A 19,725-nucleotide genomic window follows, 5' to 3' on the forward strand; every position below is an offset into this window, starting at 1 on the left:
CCTCCTTGCCTTTTCTTGCCGGCTCTTCTTGCTCGTTCCTCACGGGGCCTCGCAGGTTTGTGGCTTCTTCGGAGTCAGGTGACTCGGAGCAAACGAAGCGGACAGCCCTCTAGGGGGCCGTAAGAACCGGATAAGGCCTTCCCCCCACCCCCCGCGCTCTTAAAAGGGACACCCCTCGCGGGCCGCGCGGTGGGAATCTCCCCGCCTTGGAAAAAACCGCGCGCCCAGTCGTGGGAAGGGCAGCTGCTGACTGTTGAGAAACCGGGCTGGCAGCGCCCCTCTTCCTTCCCCACCACCAGCCCAATAGTTTTACTATATACGTACATCGGTATTATTCAGCATACCTGTATTTTTGTTTGGGGGTACCTTTCCCTTCAAATATGTGAAAATATAGCAAGATTTCTCCCCTTTGGACTGTATTATTTCTAATTAAGTTAGCATATTATCAAACCATTTTGTAAAGAGCCAAAGGAACACAAGTGGACAGCAAAGAACCTGCACAAGCAACGCTGACACCAAATGCTACATATAGTAAGTAAAATAGAAACATGCCACCCAACCCCACCCATCTTCCCCCCCTCCACCTCTTTCCCCCTTTTCTTCCTAATGTCTCAACAAATGAAACTGAATTGTAAAAAAAGTTACATGGGGGAAATACAAGAGAGACATTGCACACACTTTTGTAAATCAAGAAAATCTTTAATAAAATAAAAATAGCTAATATCTGATTTGCCTGACTCTACCAGGCTCCTTCACATTTCATCTTCTTTGTTGCCATTACAGATAAACATTATTAGCTGTGTAACCAGATGGATGAACAATTAACATAAAGCAGCAGTCCTAAGTGTGCTGCTTGCTATAGGACTCATTGAGCTCCATGGGAATCGCTTCAGACTGGGTAAAGGTGCTTAGAATGGCGCTGCAGGTATGTTCATATGAAACAGCTTCAAATTATAACTTCCAGTGCAACTATAAATGATTTCTAGCCACTTAAGTTGTACTTCAAATTGTATTATAATAATGACAGAGTTCCTCATTATTTTCAAACGTCTTTGCTTTTGTAATCACCTGCAATTGTAGTTAAACTCAGAAAATTGCTGTATTTTAAGAACTCAGAAACTGAAATTGCACTATCATGATGCTACATTTCATCTTTCCCCGTAATGACAAATTGAGCAGCAATAAGAGCTCGTAAGTCATGAGTGAAGCGGTGCTGCAGAAGGGAGGCATGTTGGAAAGATGTGGATGCATCTCATTAGTCACGTTCTTAAATAGACCTGAGTCAGTCTGGTACCAGTTGCAGTGGTTTATATTTGCTTACTTTTTCCTGGATAGGCCCCCTAATGTTGTCTGAAAATCCCAAAACAATTTTGCTCTTGAATAGTCACTTTGAATTTAATCCAGAGATGGTATCCTTCAGCTCTAGAGTTCTTGGTTTCAGGATGTACAGCTTGCTTATAAGATAACAGTAAATGTTGAATTATTTTACAGTTGCAGTGGCCTCTTAATTTTACAAACTAGCAAAATACCAGTCCTTATAATGAGCAGGAGCCGAGGTGTGAGGTGAAGTCATATTGCAAGGAGAAATCCTATTCCGCTGAGAAGTGCAAAGCTAGAACATGAGGCTGTTCTTCTAGTGCTGGGATGGAAAAGGCAGGTTTTCCCACCACCACAGCTGATTAGGTCTGGTTTATTAAATTTCTACATTACTCCACACTATAAAAAGTCTTGAAGCCATTTGCACCTAGGAGTAAGAGCACAATTAATAGAAATACATAGGAATTGTTCTGGGGCAGGAAGTAGGCTGTGTGCGAAACTCTTCTAACTCCTGGATCCAGCAAGTGTTAAGGCAGGCTAGCTTCCTGTGTTGAGGTGATAGCTTTGGTGATGGGCCATTAAAGGCGGGGCAGCGGCGTAGCGTGAGTTGTCAGCACCCGGGGCAATGCAAGTAATTTGCGCCCCCTAACCCGGGGCAAGGCACGTAATTTGCACCCCCTAACCCCTAACCTGCAAGTTGCCGCTGGCGCTGCTGCCCAAACGACGCCACTTGCCCGGAGGAGGAGGGGGGCAGAGAGGCGAGGGAAATGCAACGGCCCAGCAGCTGCAGCAGCAGCGGCGGAGGCAGGGCTGTGAGGAGGGGCTGCCTGGCGCGTCCTCCGCGGCGAGCGCTGAGAGCCGCTGCCTGCCGGGCGCCGCGAGACATGCGGCTCTGCTACAGCCTGCGCCCGAGGCTCTTCGGCGACTCCGGAGGCAGCGAGCGCGCCCCCCCAGATGTTGCGCCCGGTGCGGCCTGCCCCCCTTGCACCCCCCACGCTACGCCACTGAGGCGGGGAAAGGGAAGGGGGCTTTGTGAGAGATGGGCAAATGGTGGTGTTCCTTCTTCAACTCATATATGGTTAGAAGGACAAAGCCTGAGTTAGGAGTTGGAAGTTGCAATAATGTGGGCCAGAAGAGAAATGGCAAGCTGGAGAGAGTGTCAGAACAATGTTTGATTTCTGTTTGAATCCAAAGCTGTGGCTATGGGAGAAACAAGACTATATATAAATAAACCATATATTATAAAGCCACCACAGTCTCTATTGTGGCTCATTTCCAAAATGAAGCACAAAGTGCCTGGAACCCCTGGAATCTCACACCACTTAGAGCAGGCATGGCCAAACTTGCTCCTCCAGCTGTTTTGGGACTGCAACTTCCATCATCCCTAGCTAATAGGACCCGTGGCCACGGATGATGGGAATTGTAGTCCCAAAACAGCTGGAGGGCCAAGTTTGGCCATGCCTGGCTTAGAGAGTGAGGTAGCATGTAACAGTATATTAAAAATACAGTAAGAAACAGAACATCCTACCAGTTAAGTCCTTGAGTGCCACACTTGGAACCGTACACCATTGATTTGTAAAAAGGCATTGATCTCTTTCCTAATGATTTAGCATGCATTTTGTAATTTGCAATATGTATGCATTTATATGTCTTTATTATGTACATTTCTAACATGTCCTTCAGTGATCTGTGATGACATTAGGGCAGCTAACAGATCTAAATTGCCGAGAGCATTGCAGTATACAAATTATAACATCAAATAACATTTTAAAATAATCATAACAATACTGTAGGAAATATATAGTGTTTGGGAAAGGACTGTTATTATGATGGCTATTTTATTATTAGGCTGTTTGTCAGTATGCTTTTATTATGTTTTTATCATTGATGTTTTGTGATTTGTTTTTAATGTTGTACACTGCCTGGAGATCTTCTGATACATAAAGTGTATGTGCATGTGTGTGTGTAATAAATATCATCATCATCATATAGTTGCCCACATTGCATTAATCCCCTACAAAGGCCAAAACATATACGTCTTCAGGGGCTTCAAAATGTGAATGTTGGCAACAGCTGTAATGGTGCAGCACCAAATAAGACCCTGTATAAGTAATCTACAGGTCATATTCTGCCACAGTTATTAGAATGATCATTAACATACTGTGAAATCACAGCAGCTCAGCCAATGACTGGAAAGGACATGAAGAATGCCACAAACAGTTGTATACAAATAATTCTTTGAATTGTGGTCTTGGAAGTCTGGCTATTATCTGAGTGGGGCTTTTTATGGTTGATACTCTTGTCATAGCTGTCAACTTTTCCCTTTTCTTGCGAGGAATCCTATTCGGAATAAGGGAATTTCCCTTTAAAAAAGGGAAACATTGACAGCTATGACCCTTGTGTATGATAAAACTGCAATCATTTCTGCATGGGGAATCCTGTAGCTAATAAGGATAGTTTATCAACAGAATTACATTGTTTTTTAAATTGTTTTCAGCTATGTTAACTGAATAAAAGGAAGATTTCTAAATAGACCTTTAATATATTTGACTTTGAAAATCGGAGTGGGGAGCACATCTTTCCCACTCAAGAGCCATTTTGAAAAACCACATACATTGTCTTCACAGGTCTATGTCATCAAGCATATACTATTGTCTAAGAAGCCCCACTTCAAATGCCTCATTACAATCAATTCTGTACAAGCCAGTATTTGGACTTAAAATGTAGTTATGACCTGAACGTGTGTTTTGAACTTCATTCTGATATCTCAATGTGCACCTGAGTTATTGCATTATAAGCAAACAAGTGTTGCAACCAAATGGAATGCCAAATGAATGAGTTAAACCAAATGCCTCATTCTGCTTGGCCAGTAATGAGAGTTGTTTTTGACAGATTGATGCAACCAAATTTTAAGACAACCCATTATTTGCAGCGTAAAAGACAGAAGGAGTATGTCCTTTTTTTGTCTTTTGTAATATTTTAGCACTGAGATTACCAGACTGCTTTCTGCTCCTTCTCTTTCCTGTTTCCAGTCTCCAGTGGGGCAGCCCATTTCCCCTTCATGGTCTGTATCTTCCCCCCTTCCTCTTCCTTTATCCCCTCCTTTTTCCTTCTCCTTTGCTCCTGTCCCCTTTTCCTTCTGCTTTCTACTAGGTTGGAGAGCAAACACTTCCTGGAAACCTAGTATGGTCCTATTTGCTCCTGATTCCACCAGTGTAGTTGCCTTGCCAGCAGCCCAGTGTAAAGCCTTTCAGCCGACATAGCTCCAGTATAGATTGTACCCTCAGCTGCAAATAACTGTAAATGTTAATAATTTATGGGGGCATCACCTGAATAGCAGCCAACACAGATGAGGCATATGTGTTGTAAAATTCAAGCTCAATGACCAGTTGTGTAATGTTGGTTCACTGTCATGCTATTTTGAGATTCCTTTGTCGCCATCCTATTCATTTATGGGATAACCAACCTTTCAATTATTAAGAGTTGCCAGTTAGCTCCTGTCTCAGGTATGGAGCACCTGCTTGCTTCAGTTGGCAGGATTTGTTGTTGACTGGGAGGGAGCGGGTGTTTCAGGGGAATGAATTGCGGTAACATCTGACAGAATATGCTTCTGCAGTAGAGCTCTATTAAATCAACAAGTTCAGCATCTGGGAACCAGAGCGGGGACCTCTTCTTATCAGTTTTCATCTTATCTTATCCAAAATTACGCAAGATGGATTCTGTTTAATTTTGTCAGGAACAGAGAGTCTGTTTAATTTTTACCCAGAATGACTGGGCATTTCCTAAGCATATGGGACAAATCTGTTGCTAGAAACTGAATCTGTGGAGATCTGTGGAATCTCCATTAAACTGGCACATCCTTCAATTACATCTTTCCTTTAAAATCACACTATTATGACGGTGGTTATTGTTGCTATATTTATTATTCATTTTCTGTTAAGCTAATCAGAAAGTTTGTTTGTGTGATTCCAAGTGTTTATGCATTGTGGGGGTATCAAAATGCTACAGCCCACTCTGCTGTTTCTCTATCTCCACCAGTTTAAATGCAGATAAACTCATGAATGAAGACCGTTCAGTGAGTAAAACCATTTGCAAAGTACAAATGCTGTAAAAACAGCTATAGCTTGGACTAGTTCCTTCACCAGTTGGATGAAGAGACAGGCAAAGCCATAATTGCGATGTTCTACTAAACCCCAGCTGTCAGTTTAAAAAGCCGTCCCACTCATCTGACACATATTTACGCAACCTGACTTTGATGCTAGAACAAAGGTGATACAGTGATTCAATTAATAACAAGTGAGAAAATCTTTTTAGTCGTGTGATTTACATTCTATCTGGGTTTCTCTCCCCCCCCCCACTATATGCCTTGAAGACCTTGCAACAGTTGGCTCGTGGAAAGCAAGAATGATCCAAATACTGTTTTATTCCAAAGTCACGTGTGTGTGCGCGCGCACACACACACACACACACACACACAGTCTGAATGTTCAGATAGAATCCCCCAGGAAAAGCTTCCTATTTAACTGGTTATCAGTAAGGATTTACATTCTCCTCTTGCAATAAAAAATACAGGTGGTGAGTACCACAAGGATTGCAACCAAATTTGAGAAGAGGGAAATATCAGCATTCGTTCTCCATAAACACAGTTATTTTTTAAATCGTGGCAACTGACCCATCCCCACCAAAAGCAGCCCAATAAGGACTGAACATGCTTGGTTAGCATGGAATGTAGAGTGGTAATAAGAAAGGGATAAAATGGCCTACATACTTGGAGAAAATGGCTGGTTTGAACCCTGAGCTAGAGGCCAGGAGAGAACATACACTGCAAAAAATCTGTTGCTGGAAAGCTTCGAGAACAGATTCTGAAAGTGAATGCCACTAGGAAATGCCGCTGTGTGCTAAAAAAAAAAAAAATTAAAAGGAAAAGAGCTTGTATGTCCCCTGTGTAACAAACCTTTAATAAAAAGGGTCTAATAATTAACTGGGAAATCGCTACAACTCAAATACTGATTAGGAAACAGTTCAAAGCTCGTGTGTTCCTTAACATCACTGACTTGTTTCTTTAATGGATTTGTAAGTTTCTCTTTCGGGGATGCATCTTGCTTGAAAAAAGGGATTCTAAGCTGGGGTAAATGGGCACCATTTTACTTAAGTCAATAAGTACTATTTGCCATTGGCTGAGCATTTGGCTTTGTGAAGTATTTGCTGGGGGGGGGGGGGAGAGAGACACAGTGAGAGAGAGATGCAGAAACTTAAAGTTACCAGAAGCATTTTCTCTCCAAGCTGGGAGGGCACACTTGATCCTTATGGTATGGGGAAGTGGCATAGTACAAGCATCTCCCCACTTATACAGGGGTTACATTCCCGGGGTTACCGCACATTTACGTGAAATTGCATATAGTGGGGAACACCATCTAAAAGGCCTGTAAACACCTTATAAACCTCATGGGGTTGCAGTTGCAAAGGCTCCTAGGATTGCTAGCTGTTTTCCTGTTGTTTTCCTGTCATTTTCGCAGTTTTCCTGCTGTTTTGAGGCCCTTTTTGCACTTTATTTATAGTTTAAATCAGTTTATTTAATTACTACCTGGCGCTGTGTGTGAGTTAAATGCGTGTAAGTGGGGAGACGCCTGTACAGTAACAGAGCAATGTAAAAGTTCCTGGCATCTCCAGGTAGGGCTGAAATCCTGGAGATAGAGGGTAGCGCTTGGGTTTGCATTGTTTGTAAACAGTGCTGAGCTAGCATTAAGCCAATGGTTTGACTCAGTAGTGCAGTGGCAAATTCAAAAGTGCAGTTTGATATCCATTTTTGATACCCTGTGCTTGCTATCTAGGTTGGCAGGAGCTGGGACAGAGCAATGGGAGCTCACCCCGTTGCAGGGATTTGAACCACCAACCTTCTGATCGGCAAGCTCAAGAGGTTCAGTGGTTTAGACCACCCACATCCCTGCTTCCTATATAAAAAGGTAAAGGTAAAGTCGTGACCAACTCTGAGGTTGCTGCGCTCATCTCGCTTTATTAGCCGAGGGAGCTGGTGTACAGCTTCTGGGTCATGTGGCCAGCATGACTAAGCCGCTTCGGGCAAACCAGAGCAGTTCACAGAAACACTGTTTACCTTCCCACCAGAGCGGTACCTATTTATCTACTTGCACTTTGACATGCTTTCAAACTGCTAGGTTGGCTAGCTTCCTATATAGCTGCAATTAACTCCTCTTTCATGCATGTGTGCATGTTTGTGTTCACATGTGCTGAAGTACACCTGCAGGGCTGAGGCCTCATAGTAGGCATGGGGAATCTGCCTCATCCAGCATGGCTAAGGATCATGGATTACTTGAGTTGTAGTCCAACACCAGGAGGGCAACAAACTCCCCATACCTGACTTGCAGAAGGCCATAGCTCAGTGATAGAGCATCAGTCTTGCATGCAGAAGGTCCCAGGTACAATCCCCAGCATCTCCAGGTAGGACTGGGAGAAAACGCTGCCTTGAAGATTCACTGCCAGTCAGTGTAGAAAGATCTGAGCTAAAAAGAGCATTGGTCTGCCTCGGTGTAAGGCAGATTCCTATTTTCCTGTGCTTTATAACCTTTGAAGAAGGGGCTGTATGGCTCTTTTGAAGAACATTATGGCACAACAAAAGGATCTGTAGTGAAGGATTTGGTATAACATGCTAACTATGATTTCTGAAGTCAGAACTGCTCACCCATATTGAAGCACATCTGTGTGGCTTGTTCTAATTATAACACACTTGTGACAAATATCTCCCTAGCCCAGTACTCAAATCGTTGCTGGGTGCATAAGTCAGCTGATGTATAAGTCATCTTACTCTTTCCCCCTAAATTTCAGAGGGGAATAAGAGAGGAAATTGCCATACAGGATGGCATCATTCGTTATCTTTAAAAGAAATGCATTCAGGACTTGAGAGCCACAGTGTGAGTGCTGCAGAAAAAGGACATCATTGGCAGAAACAAACAGGAATAATAAACCGGATGATTCTAGACTTCATTTATGACTGCATCTTTGTCAGAGAGCCAAATGAAATGATAGACTCTTTCGCTTCAGTACAGTTGACTACTGCTTTAAATTCAGATACTGGCATACTAGCAAAGCTGAATTTCGATGCTTTGCCAGCAGAGCAGCTTCTGGCTGTGGACTACTTTTGTTTAATAGAATCACATTTAAATGTTGCATGTCTGCAAATGTGCCTCTCTTTTTTGGACAGAGAAAAAATCCATTTGCACAAAAAGAAGCATCTTCACCCAAAGTGGCGTCTTCCAGAGACAGGGTGCTTGAATTAATCCGTACCAAAAAAAAGCCCATTTCTAAGATGGAAGGAACTCATGCAATTGTTTTGTATGTGGAATAGAAATACAGTAAGCACTCTTGTCATTTGTGAAGGTTGCAGACATATGCAAAACTGGGAAGGCCATGGCATCTGCTCTGCATGCAGAAGCGCCCAGGTTCAATCCCTGGTATCTCTGTGTAGAACTGGGAGAGATCCCTGCCCCAAACCCTGGAGAGCTGGTGCCAGTCAAGGTAGATTATAGCAAGGCAGATGGATGTGTTCCAGGGTGGGGAATCTTTGGCTCTCCAGATGTTGCTGGACTACAACTCCCCTCAGTCTATTAGCCACGCTGGCTGGGGCCAAAGTTTCCTCATCCCTCAGCTAGTGGTTTGGCTCAGTGTGGGGCAGCTTCCTATGTTCCTATATAGGTCTCTGTGGTGGCAGGGTTAGCTGGGAGAAGCTCTACATGCGAGAGCTCCATACTTAATTTCTGCAAAGAAACAGCCTTTGTATCAGGGGTGGGAAGCCTGTTGCCCTCCAGATATTGTTGGACTGCAGTTCCCCTCATTTCAGACCATTGGCTGTGCTAGAAGGGGCAATGCAAAGTCCAACAAAACCTGGAGGGCTACAAACAGGCCTTGGCCTGATCCAGTGGAGCCCTGCTTATGTTCTCCATTTAGCTTGGTGACAGTGTCCTGCTCATAGCTGGCTTCACTCTATTGGCCTGCCCACTGATCGGAAGGTTGGCAGTTCGAATCCCCGCGACGGGGTGAGCTCCCGTTGCTTGGTCCCTGCTCTTGCCAACCTAGCAGTTTGAAAGCACAGCAAAGTGCAAGTAGATAAATAGGTACTGCTCTGGCAGGAAGGTAAACGGCGTTTCCGTGCGCTGCTCTGGTTCGCCAGAAGCGGCTTAGTCATGCTGGCCACATGATCCGGAAGCTGTACGCAGGCTCCCTCAGCCAGTAAAGCGAGATGAGCACTGCAACCCCGGAGTCGGCCACGACTGGACCTAATGGTCAGAGGTCCCTTTACCTTTACCTCATTGCTCAGGTGGTGGTGAGTATTCAAAATGGGGCCACGTAAAACAATAGGGAACTATTCCCATGCTTTATAGAACTCCGAGATGTGCAGGACTCCAAGGTGTGAAGATGGAACTCTACCTCACCACCAAAAAAAGCCCAGCCAATTGAAGATTTAGCATGCTCAGCAGCTACACAATGTGGAATGAGAGTTGGAAAAGAAAAATGGAACACTAGAAAGGGAAGAGGAGTGGAATGGAATGTTCCAACAGGAGGGAATGACCAAGTAGACCCTGAATAGGTAGAAGTGCAACATTTTATTGTAGGTTCCACATATAATAAGTGTCATCTGCCTTATGGGGTTGTTCTACAGGTTACTGAGGTGATGCATATATTTATCTATTTATTTATCACATTTATATCCCACCTTTCTTCCAGGCAGACCAAGGGGGCACATATGGTTCCCTACCTACCTATTTAATCCTCATAACAACCCTGTGAGGTAGGTCACCCTGGATCTTTATATAAAGTACTTTGAATAATCTAAGATACTAAAAAATGGCAATTGTTTTTGTTATGGTGGCTCCCCACTTGTGGAATGCTCTCCCCAAGGAAGCTCGCCTGGCGCCTTCGTTGCATATCTTTAGGCGCCAAGCAAAAACATCCCTCTTCTCCTAGGCCTTTGGTTAATTCAACAATCTATTGCCGTTTAAACTGTGTGTGGGAAGGTATTGTTTGTTACTATGGTATGTAATTTGGTGTTTTTATATTGTAAACCACCCTGTGATTATTGGATGAAGGGCTGTTTAGAAATTAAATGTGGCTAATTGAGTTGCAGATAATGGGATTTCTTATCATATTTCTTCCCTTTTAAATACTCTGGACAAGTTAATCTTGGGATTTTTATTGACAGCCAAGACATTCTTCTCACATATCTCTATCTCTATCTCTATCTCTATCTCTATCTCTATCTCTATCTCTATCTCTATCTCTATCTCTATCTATCTATTGTTGTTGTTTAGTTGTTTATTCGTGTCCGACTCTTCGTGACCCCATGGACCAGAGCACGCCAGGTACTCCTGTCTTCCACTGCCTCCCACAGTTATATCTATATCTATATCGATATCGATATCGATATCGATATCTATATATCTATATATCTATATATCTATATATCTATATCTATATCTAATCTATATCTATATCTATATCTATATCTATATCTATATCTATATCTATATCTATATCTATATCTATATCTATATCTATATCTATATCTATATCTATATCTATATCTATATATCTTTGTCTATCTAGCTGTCTATTGGTGTATATATCAACTGTGACAGCATGGGGGTGCCTAAGTTCTCCTCAGTGTAATCCTATGCATGTATAGGATTAGCAGGTAGCACAGTGTTCAGTGCAATTTGCTCACAGGTAAATGTGCATAGGATCACAGCCTAAAATCCACAGTTCTTCAAAATGTCAGCCCTGCAAAAAAATGTATTAGGCTGCATTCCAACACAGAAGGGGTTGGAAACCCTTTTCACCCCAAGGATCATATTCTAGAAACCAGATGTAGGGCCAGAAGCAAAATTGTGTAGAGCAACAAATGTTAATTTACTCACATATTCCTCTCTATTCTCAGGGACGCGGACTTAGAAAAAATATTGGGGGGGCCCGGGAAAGCTCATGAATAATAAATAAGCTCATGAATATGCAAATAAAGTGGCTCCGGCCCTAAATAGGGCAAGCCACGCCCCCCAGCCAGCCGATTGGCTGGCTGGGAGGTGTGGCCAGTCGGGATTCCCCTGTTCTTGCGGGATTTCCGGCCGGGGCTCTCCGATTAGGGCGCGCGGCTGGCTGGCTGGCGAAGGAGCAGGTGGGGAGGAGGCGGGGGGGCGGCGGCGGCGCTCTGCTGGAAGGGCGCCTGCCCGAGATTATTGGGGGGGCTGAGCCCCCCAAAAATTTTTTTTGAGGGGGCTCGAGCCCCCTCAAGCCCCATGGAGTCGGCGCCTATGTCTATTCTCCATCCAGACAATCAAGAAACATTATCAGAGTTCAAGGGCCCTTTTTAGCCTGGTTATGGGTTGTAATCGTAATCCAGTGCTAGGCTACTCAAAGTAGACACACTGGAATTCATGGACATGACTAACTTGAGTCTGTAAATTTCAGCGGGTCTACTCTGAGTAGAATGTAGGTAGGTAACAACCCTAACGTTTTGATACAGTTTGGCACATGATTTCTAAAAGTCACAATGGCTGCAAAGGGATACTGTTTTGTTATCAGTCTATAGATGGCGCCAAATATCCATTAGAGAAATTACATCCTTTTTTATAATGGTGCTGAAAATATCAAATGGAGTGTGTAGTACGCATTAAGTCCACTGCATTACCGTTCAGATCTAAGGTGCAGTTATATGTATCAGAAATACCACAGTTACCATAAATCTTCTGAAGCCGTATTCCCCTTTGCAGCATGTTGTTTGTTCTACATTATCTACTTAATGTCTCCTTATATACTATTACACTATATAATGTATTTGTGCTGGCATCTTCCCAAATACAAAGTGTTGCTTGCTGTTATTCCCCCTCCCACCCACCCACCCAGAACAACTGCTGAGAGGCCAACTAGACTACAAGGTATTTTCTCCCTCTAGTTTCCTCTATGTTCCTTTGAGCTCACCTCCCCCAACCTCGTGGCCTCCTGATGTTTTTGAACAACTACTTCCCTCTTCCCTGACCACCAGTGGCCATACTGGCTGGGACTGGTGGGTGCTGGGGGGCCACCTGGAGGGCACCAGAGCAGAGAAGGCTGCTTCTGGGCTACTCACTTCCCCAGCCCCTTTTCCTAGGCTGTCCTCCACCCCACCCCGCCTTCGCTTTCTCTAACCATCTCAGTACCCTGCCTCTCTACCTCCTAAACCTTGCTGTCCCCTCTTGGGATCTGAGGCCCTCCGTTTGTGGCAGCCAGAGGCCTACCTGGCTCCTTTTCTCCACTGTGACATTGGTTTAACTCGGCCAATCTGCAATCCGTAGGGGAGAGCTTGCCAGCCTGTGGCCACATTTGCGTACAGGAGAAACTGTTGCAGGCACCACACATGCGCCTCAACCAAGCACATGCCACAACATATTCTATTGGGCATATCTAATTTCGTGAGGGGGAGAATGCATCCTTGAACTCTGATAATGACTCTTGCTTGCCTGGATGCAAGATAGAGAGGGGTGTATGAGTATCTGTAGCAACTAGCCTAAGATACATAGGTAAAAATTATATTTGTGGCTCTTCTACTTTTGACTCTGGCCCCATCCGCCATTGACTTGTGGCCCTCAGAAGTTTGCCCAGAAGGAAATGCAGCCCTCAGGAATCAGGATGGTTTCCCAACCCCTTTGTAGAGCTTTCTGCAGTGGTTGTTCTCCCTAGTCCCCATCCCCCCCCCCAAAAAAAACCTGCTCATGCTCAAAATGATATCAGAAATAGCAATATTTTCTTTTTTAAAAACCCACTGGAGAATGAGATATCTTTTTGTTTCTCCAGTTAAGCACCCGTGTTCCCTACATGTATGTTTGGTAAAGGAGAGGGGGTTGTGGCTTTTTGTTCCCCTCAGAAAATGCCAATGAGTCCCGCCATTAACCTACACACAGTTGGATGGCACTGCCATGCATTTGCTGTGTCTCGTATTCAGTCTGTCTTCCAGTTTCCCCACAGAGCCATAGCTATTATTCATTACGGTTGTAATGCCAGTCAAACTGAGCCTATATATTCCTGCTCCTTCCTCTGGAGAGACATAGCAGCATTTATCTCATCATCAAGGCTATTGCTTTTGGAAACTCACTAGACAATAGTCATTAATTTGCAGCCCTTATCTAAAACAATTTAACTGGATTTATTGGGATGGATTATTTAAATATCAGAAAAGATCTAAATGGCTGAGTCAATGACAGTTGGGCAGTGCCACTGATATATTTTCCTGGAATAAATTGTCCATTGATGCTTAGGATGGCTGTGCGTATCAGATATCAGAAGCCATTTGATTCTCGTATCATTCAGCGCTCTGGTGGTTTTGTTTGACCTGCAGCTGCACCTTTTTTCGGTTAACCCTTTTCATGTCACATTGATACATTTGCCTCCTAATTGTCAAAAGAAGCAGAAAGGGTGAGGTGGAGTTGAAAACTGGTATTTGACAAACTTTCCATATAATTAATATTACATCCATTGTGCCCTCCTTTTATATATAATTTCTAATACTCAGATTATTTAGTCATAAAAAGCAGCAAGAAACATAGGCCACATTCACACCATACAATGGACTACAATACCATTTTAAACAGTCGTTTTGTTGTTGTTTAGTCGTGTCCGACTCTTCGTGAGCCCATGGACCAGAGCACGCCAGGCACTCCTGTCTTCCACTGCCTCCCGCAGTTTGGTCAAACTCATGCTGGTAGCTTCGAGAACACTATCCAACCATCTCGTCCTTTGTCGTCCCCTTCTCCTTGTGCCCTCCATCTTTCCCAACATCAGGGTCTTTTCCAGTGAGTCTTCTCTTCTCTTCTCATGAGGTGACCAAAGTATTGGAGCCTCAGCTTCAGGATCTGTCCTTCCAGTGAGCACTCAGGGCTGATTTCCTTAAGAATGGAAAAGTTTGATCTTCTTGCTGTCCATGAGACTCTCATGGAGTCTCCTCCAGCACCATAATTCAAAAGTATCAATTCTTCGGCGATCAGCCTTCTTTATGGTCCAGCTCTCGTCTTTCCTTGCCTTTTCTTATTGTTTATTCTACATCAGTCTACATCAGCTGTGTTGTTCTCGTTACCTTGAGGACTTTTCTATTTTTACCTAAGGATTGTGTTATACAGGAACTTACAAGAAGAAAAAAATACAGTTTATAGTTATTATTATTCAGCCTGGTGCGCTTTGTGTATTGTGATTACTGTATTTGCATAGTAAGGTATTGAATTTGTTTTGACATACTACAGCTCCCATCAGCCTTGACCTCTGGCCATGCTGACTAAGGCTGATGGAGAATAGCGCCCAGCATCTGGGCAGCACTACATTGGCTCCCCCTGACGTAAGTCTCACTTAATTCCAAATTTTGCTGGAGTACAATCTACAAATTCTTGGTTAATGTGCATCTAGCTAGCCTGCATCTACCCAGCTCCACACTGAGATGACCGTGGTCCTGCTTGGACTTCGATTGAGCTGCCTAGGCACTCGTTGTGCATCTCAATCTGAAACAGGATATTGTGCTTGCACCCAGCAGAATCTGGCAACGTCCCAGGAGGTTTCCTATGGTTTGCATTCTGAAAACATAAGCTCTGCACATGGAAGGTTGCCACTACACACAGAGCCAGATTCAGGTCAATGTACATACTATGTAGAGTCTATCCATAAACTATAGTGACTCCCTCTTTGGCTGTAGGAATAATTTTAGTTGCAGAATAGCATTTAAAGGGCTAAACTTTTCCTGCCTGGCAGCAGTCAAGTTGCATGGTTAAAGGCAGAGGCCACTTTGACACCTTCTCCCAATATTCTGGTTGTATATGGTTGTATTGTGTGGGCTTAGGCTTCTTTTCAACAACCCTGCTGACCCCTGTCTTGAGGAGCACTGCAGGCCAAAGGATTCCTTTTTTGTGTCCTATACTGAGCACACTGAAGTAATTCTCCCTGGAGGTTACCAGTGCAAGGATGACAGTGGCCAGGCCATTGTGGTCCAGAAATGGCTGTTGCTTGTTTTACCAGTATTATGATCGTACTGTAATGCATTCACGCCAATTCTTTGAGTGGTGAGAGATTTCAGGAGTTCAGTGTCTAGACTGGGTTGTATTCAGTGCAAGTCCTACTCAGAGCAGACCCATCACAATGACTAATTTAGTTCCTTTCATTTCAGTGGGTCTACTGTGCTAAGATACTGGATACAACCCTCTAGTTTTGGTTTCCACTGAATGAGCTCACTGGAGGGTTGTTGGTATTTTGTAATATTGGCTTAAACACGCTAAGAAATATCCCCAAAGCTCAGTGCTTCCTCAACTCCCTCTGCGTTCTACAGATCCCTAGTCTGTCTTGCTGTCAGTCTGAACTCTGTCTTCATTTTCTTCACACAGACACCTGGACCACAATATTCCTTAGAAGAGAGAAATGCATGCCCCATTCCCTAACAGTCTCTGGCTATTGTTAAAGGCCCCCAATATCCCTAACAAAAGGAGGATGCTTGGCCATTTGCCAGAATGATAAAGATATTGTCTACTGGTCTTTCTGGTTCTATTAACCACCCCAGCCCCAATATTACAGTCAAGAATCACAAGGCTATTCGAGATCCCAAGAGGACATCTGGTCCAACCCTAACCCCATAACAATGCATACAGTCTCAGTTGCCCAGTTGTTAGAAGATGATGTAATCAGATTGATTAAATGATGGTGCTACATTAACAAAATCTGCACTTGGGTCCTAAAGTACCTGACACTGTCCTTTTAATTAAATTAACATAATTTAAATGTTGTAATCCTGCAGGACGTGGGGTTAGCCCATTTTCAGCGTAAGAAAGCAGTCATGTATAATCTCTCTCTCCTATTAAGGAACCCAGCAGTCTTGAAGACATTATATAATACTAGTGGGAAAAACTAAACATGAACCCAGTGTGTATAATTAATAGCACAATATCCCCAGTACTGAGGATTTATTTTTTTTAGAGGCCTTAATTAAATGGTGACCTACCCTGGATAGAAGTGTTGATTTAAGAGTTCAGGAGGCTTTATGTACAATCTGGTTGAAAACTAGATTGTTGATATGAAAGAACAGGAAGAGACTATGAGTCTGTAGTTAAAGCTTGAGAACCTACACACACAGTTCTAGATTAAGATTACCAGATTTTTTTCAGTGAATCCAGGGACACTTTTCAACTTCAATGGATTTTGTATGGGGACTGATTTGTAAATCCGGGGACTGTCCCCGGGAAACGGGGACATCTGGTAACCTTATTCTAGATAGTATGCTAGTAAATGAAGTGGAGGCTATTTGTGTAGCTTCACTATTTTGGGGATCCAAACTACTTGGTGTTCCATTACTTTGCCAGAGAATCAAAGATGTGTCAACTCAGAAAACATAGGTCCATCTAATTCAGCATTGTCTACACTCTACACTGACTAGCAGCTGCTCTCCAGGGTTTCAGGATACACGTCTCTCCAAGCCCTACCTAGAGATGCCAAAGATTGAACCAGGGACTTTTAGCATGCAAATAGATGCCCTACAACTGAGCCACAGCCCTTAGTCCTTTATCTGTCACTGTATAGCTGCCATTGAAGGGCTCCTCTGTTCTTAAAGGGGTAAAGGGGACCCCTGACCATTAGGTACAGTCGTGACCGACTCTGCGGTTGCGGCGCTCATCTCGCTTTACTGGCCAAGGAAGCCGGCGTACAGCTTCCGGGTCATGTGGCCAGCATGACTAAGCCGCTTCTGGCGAACCAGAGCAGCGCACGGAAACACCGTTTACCTTCCCACCGGAGCAGTACCTATTTATCTACTTGCACTTTTATGTGCTTTCGAACTGCTAGGTTGGCAAGAGCAGGGACCGAACAACGGGAGCTCACCCCGTCACGGGGATTTGAACCACTGACCTTTTGATCGACAAGTCCTAGGCTCTGTGGTTTAACCCACAGCGCCACCCGCGTCCCTCTGTTCTTAGTTGGACACTAAGCAGAATCCCTCCCTTGACAGTAACAATTACAGATTTTCTAGGCATTCACTGATTAAATGGGAAAATATTACCACAATGCTGTCATTTGGCTATCAGAATCAACTTGTTGCTAAGCATCAGGAAAATTATTCAGCTAGGAAATATAGGTATTATTATTTGTTTATTTCTTCCTTATTAATGCATCATTGTTCTCTTGCACAATTAAATATGGATAGGAAAGATCCATTGTGTTTTGTATGAGCTTAATGTATAAACCTAACAATCTGTAAGTGTTATTCCTTTCACCAGAGTACTGTGAGGGGAAATCTTGAATGGGATAATGTATAATGTAATTAAATTGTCATAGGCAAGTAGGGAAGACATTAAGACTATTGAGATTTCTGCTCAAGTTTCTAGAAAGCTGAGCATTTTAACAATGCCTGTGAAACATATATATTCAGCATGTAGCTCAACTTGGGCTCGTTGCAATTGCTCTTGGTGAGCTCATGAGAACCAAAGAAGGCTACTTATTTTTGCTCAGCATTCAAAGTGAATATAAAGTAAATCATGCTGTCAGAGCTGCTTCCAGATCCTAGCTCACAGAGGATCACGCTAGCCAGCGTTCACTTTATAAAAGTCTTTATTGAGTTACAGTTTCCATTCTCAAGCTGCCGCGTGCAGCTCTACGTCTTATGGGTTAGACCGGCGAAGCTCCGTCTGAGTCTCCGCCCCCTGTACACCAGCTTAATACCCTAGCCTTACTCCACCTTTTCCGCCTGACCGTTCTTCTCTGGGTCCCTCTGCCCCCCCGCGGTCTCTTCCTTCGTGGACTCTTCTGACGCTGACCCCCCGGACCCTTCTGTCTCCTTGCGTCGGGCTTTAGGACTTGGCTCCCTTTCCGGGCTGCTTACTGCGCCACCTTCCTGTGCATTTGAACTTGGCGCGCGCGCCCAACCTTCCACTTTCCGCTTAACCGTTTCTTCGCTCCCCGATGGAGGTGTGGCCACTCCTGACTCATGCCCTCCCCCCTGCTGCGAGCTGCCAGAGCTCGATACCTGGCGCCCTTCCTCTCCACTGCGCTCTGTTGGTGACGCTGGCCCCGATTTCCAACTGCTGCCCTCTGAGCCCCCTCTGGACCCTTCTTCCTGGTGTCCCCCTAGGCTCCCCCCTTGCTCTGGCCACTGGCGCTCCTTTCTGTGAATCTTCTGATTCACTGGAAAGACTCGGAGATCTCGGGTCGTCGTCATCACTCATCTTTTCTTCGGCCTCCTCCCCCTCGCTCTCTGTTTCCTCCCTTGCCCTCGCCTCTGCTCCTGAACCCCTGACATCCATCCCCCCCTCGAAGCCCCCCCTCCCCCTCCCCTCCTTCCGGTGCGGGAGCTGGGTGCTGCAGTGTCATGGGGACGAATGCCGGATACAGTTCGCTTCCCGTGGCGGGCCTCCAACTGAAGACTTCCGGTTCTTCCTCCCTGCGCTCGTCGCCGACGGTCGCCTCCTCTTCCATCTCTGTGCCGCCGTGCTCGAACCCAAGGTCTTCCCCGAACACGTCCATGTCCGTCTCTTCATCGGTCCCTCCTGGGGGCGTTGCTCGCCCGGGACCCTCCAGCCACTTCCTGCGCCACTGTTCCTCTGGTCTATCGTCCCACCAATACGAGGGTTCTGAGGCAGATCCCAAGGGTGACCCCTCCGGGGAACGTGTGTCCATTGTCGGTTCCTCGTCCGAGTCGAACCCCTGGAACGTGCTGGCTGAAAGTGTCGGTGTGAAAAGCCAATCGTCGAAAAAGTCTGCTGGCATGGGCCTGTGTGGGAAGAGGGCATGAAACTCGTCTTTGAGCAGAGGTTCCTCCAAAGCGTAGCCCGGCACCCAACTGTTGGCACTGGCCGGGGTGCCCTCTCTGGCGAGAAGGTATTCTACTCCCTCTTCTCCCCATCTCGAGTCCAAAATCTCTGTGACCTCGTTGATGGGCTCCTCCTGTGGCGCTCCCCCTTGCTCGGTTCCCTCTCGGAGCGGACTCGGCACCGTTCCTGGTTCCTGAAATCTGTGAGGTGTCTTGTAGGGAGTGAGCACCGATCTGTGGAACACCGGATGCATCCTGGAGCCCTCCGGCAGCGTCAGCCTGAAGGCTACCGGGTTGACCTGCTCTTCGACTTGGTAGGGTCCCAGTTGTTTATGCCCTAGTTTCTTCTTCGCTAACGACCTGGCCGGTACTGCGTGGGCTGCCAACCAGACCCAGTCTCCTACATGGATCTCTTCGCCAACCCTCCTGTGTTTGTCTGCTTGTACCTTGTATGCGTGCTTGGCCAGCTCCAGGTGCCGCCGAAGCTGATCGTGGACCTCCTGCAACTCCGACGCGAACGCGTCTGCTGTCTGCGGCTCCCCCTCCCCCATTCTTTCCAGTCCCGGGAAGGTTCTGGGGTGCCTTCCGTTGTTGGCGAAGAA

At 45.1% G+C, this 19,725-nt stretch overlaps 2 long non-coding RNA genes across 2 annotated transcripts in view; both read left to right on the plus strand.

Moving 5' to 3' along the window:
* The window catches only part of LOC308583449, a 193,056-nt gene that overhangs the window by 109,541 nt on the left and 63,790 nt on the right, over positions 1-19,725 (plus strand). The window lies entirely within an intron of this gene.
* Positions 11-15,820, plus strand: LOC308583443. Its single transcript, XR_014006221.1, has 4 exons — positions 11-531; positions 784-925; positions 10,054-10,117; positions 15,717-15,820. It is a non-coding gene; the product is annotated as an uncharacterized lncRNA (long non-coding RNA).

This window comes from Podarcis bocagei, assembly GCF_964188305.1.
Source record: "Podarcis bocagei genome assembly, chromosome: 3".
Classification (NCBI taxonomy): domain Eukaryota; kingdom Metazoa; phylum Chordata; class Lepidosauria; order Squamata; family Lacertidae; genus Podarcis; species Podarcis bocagei.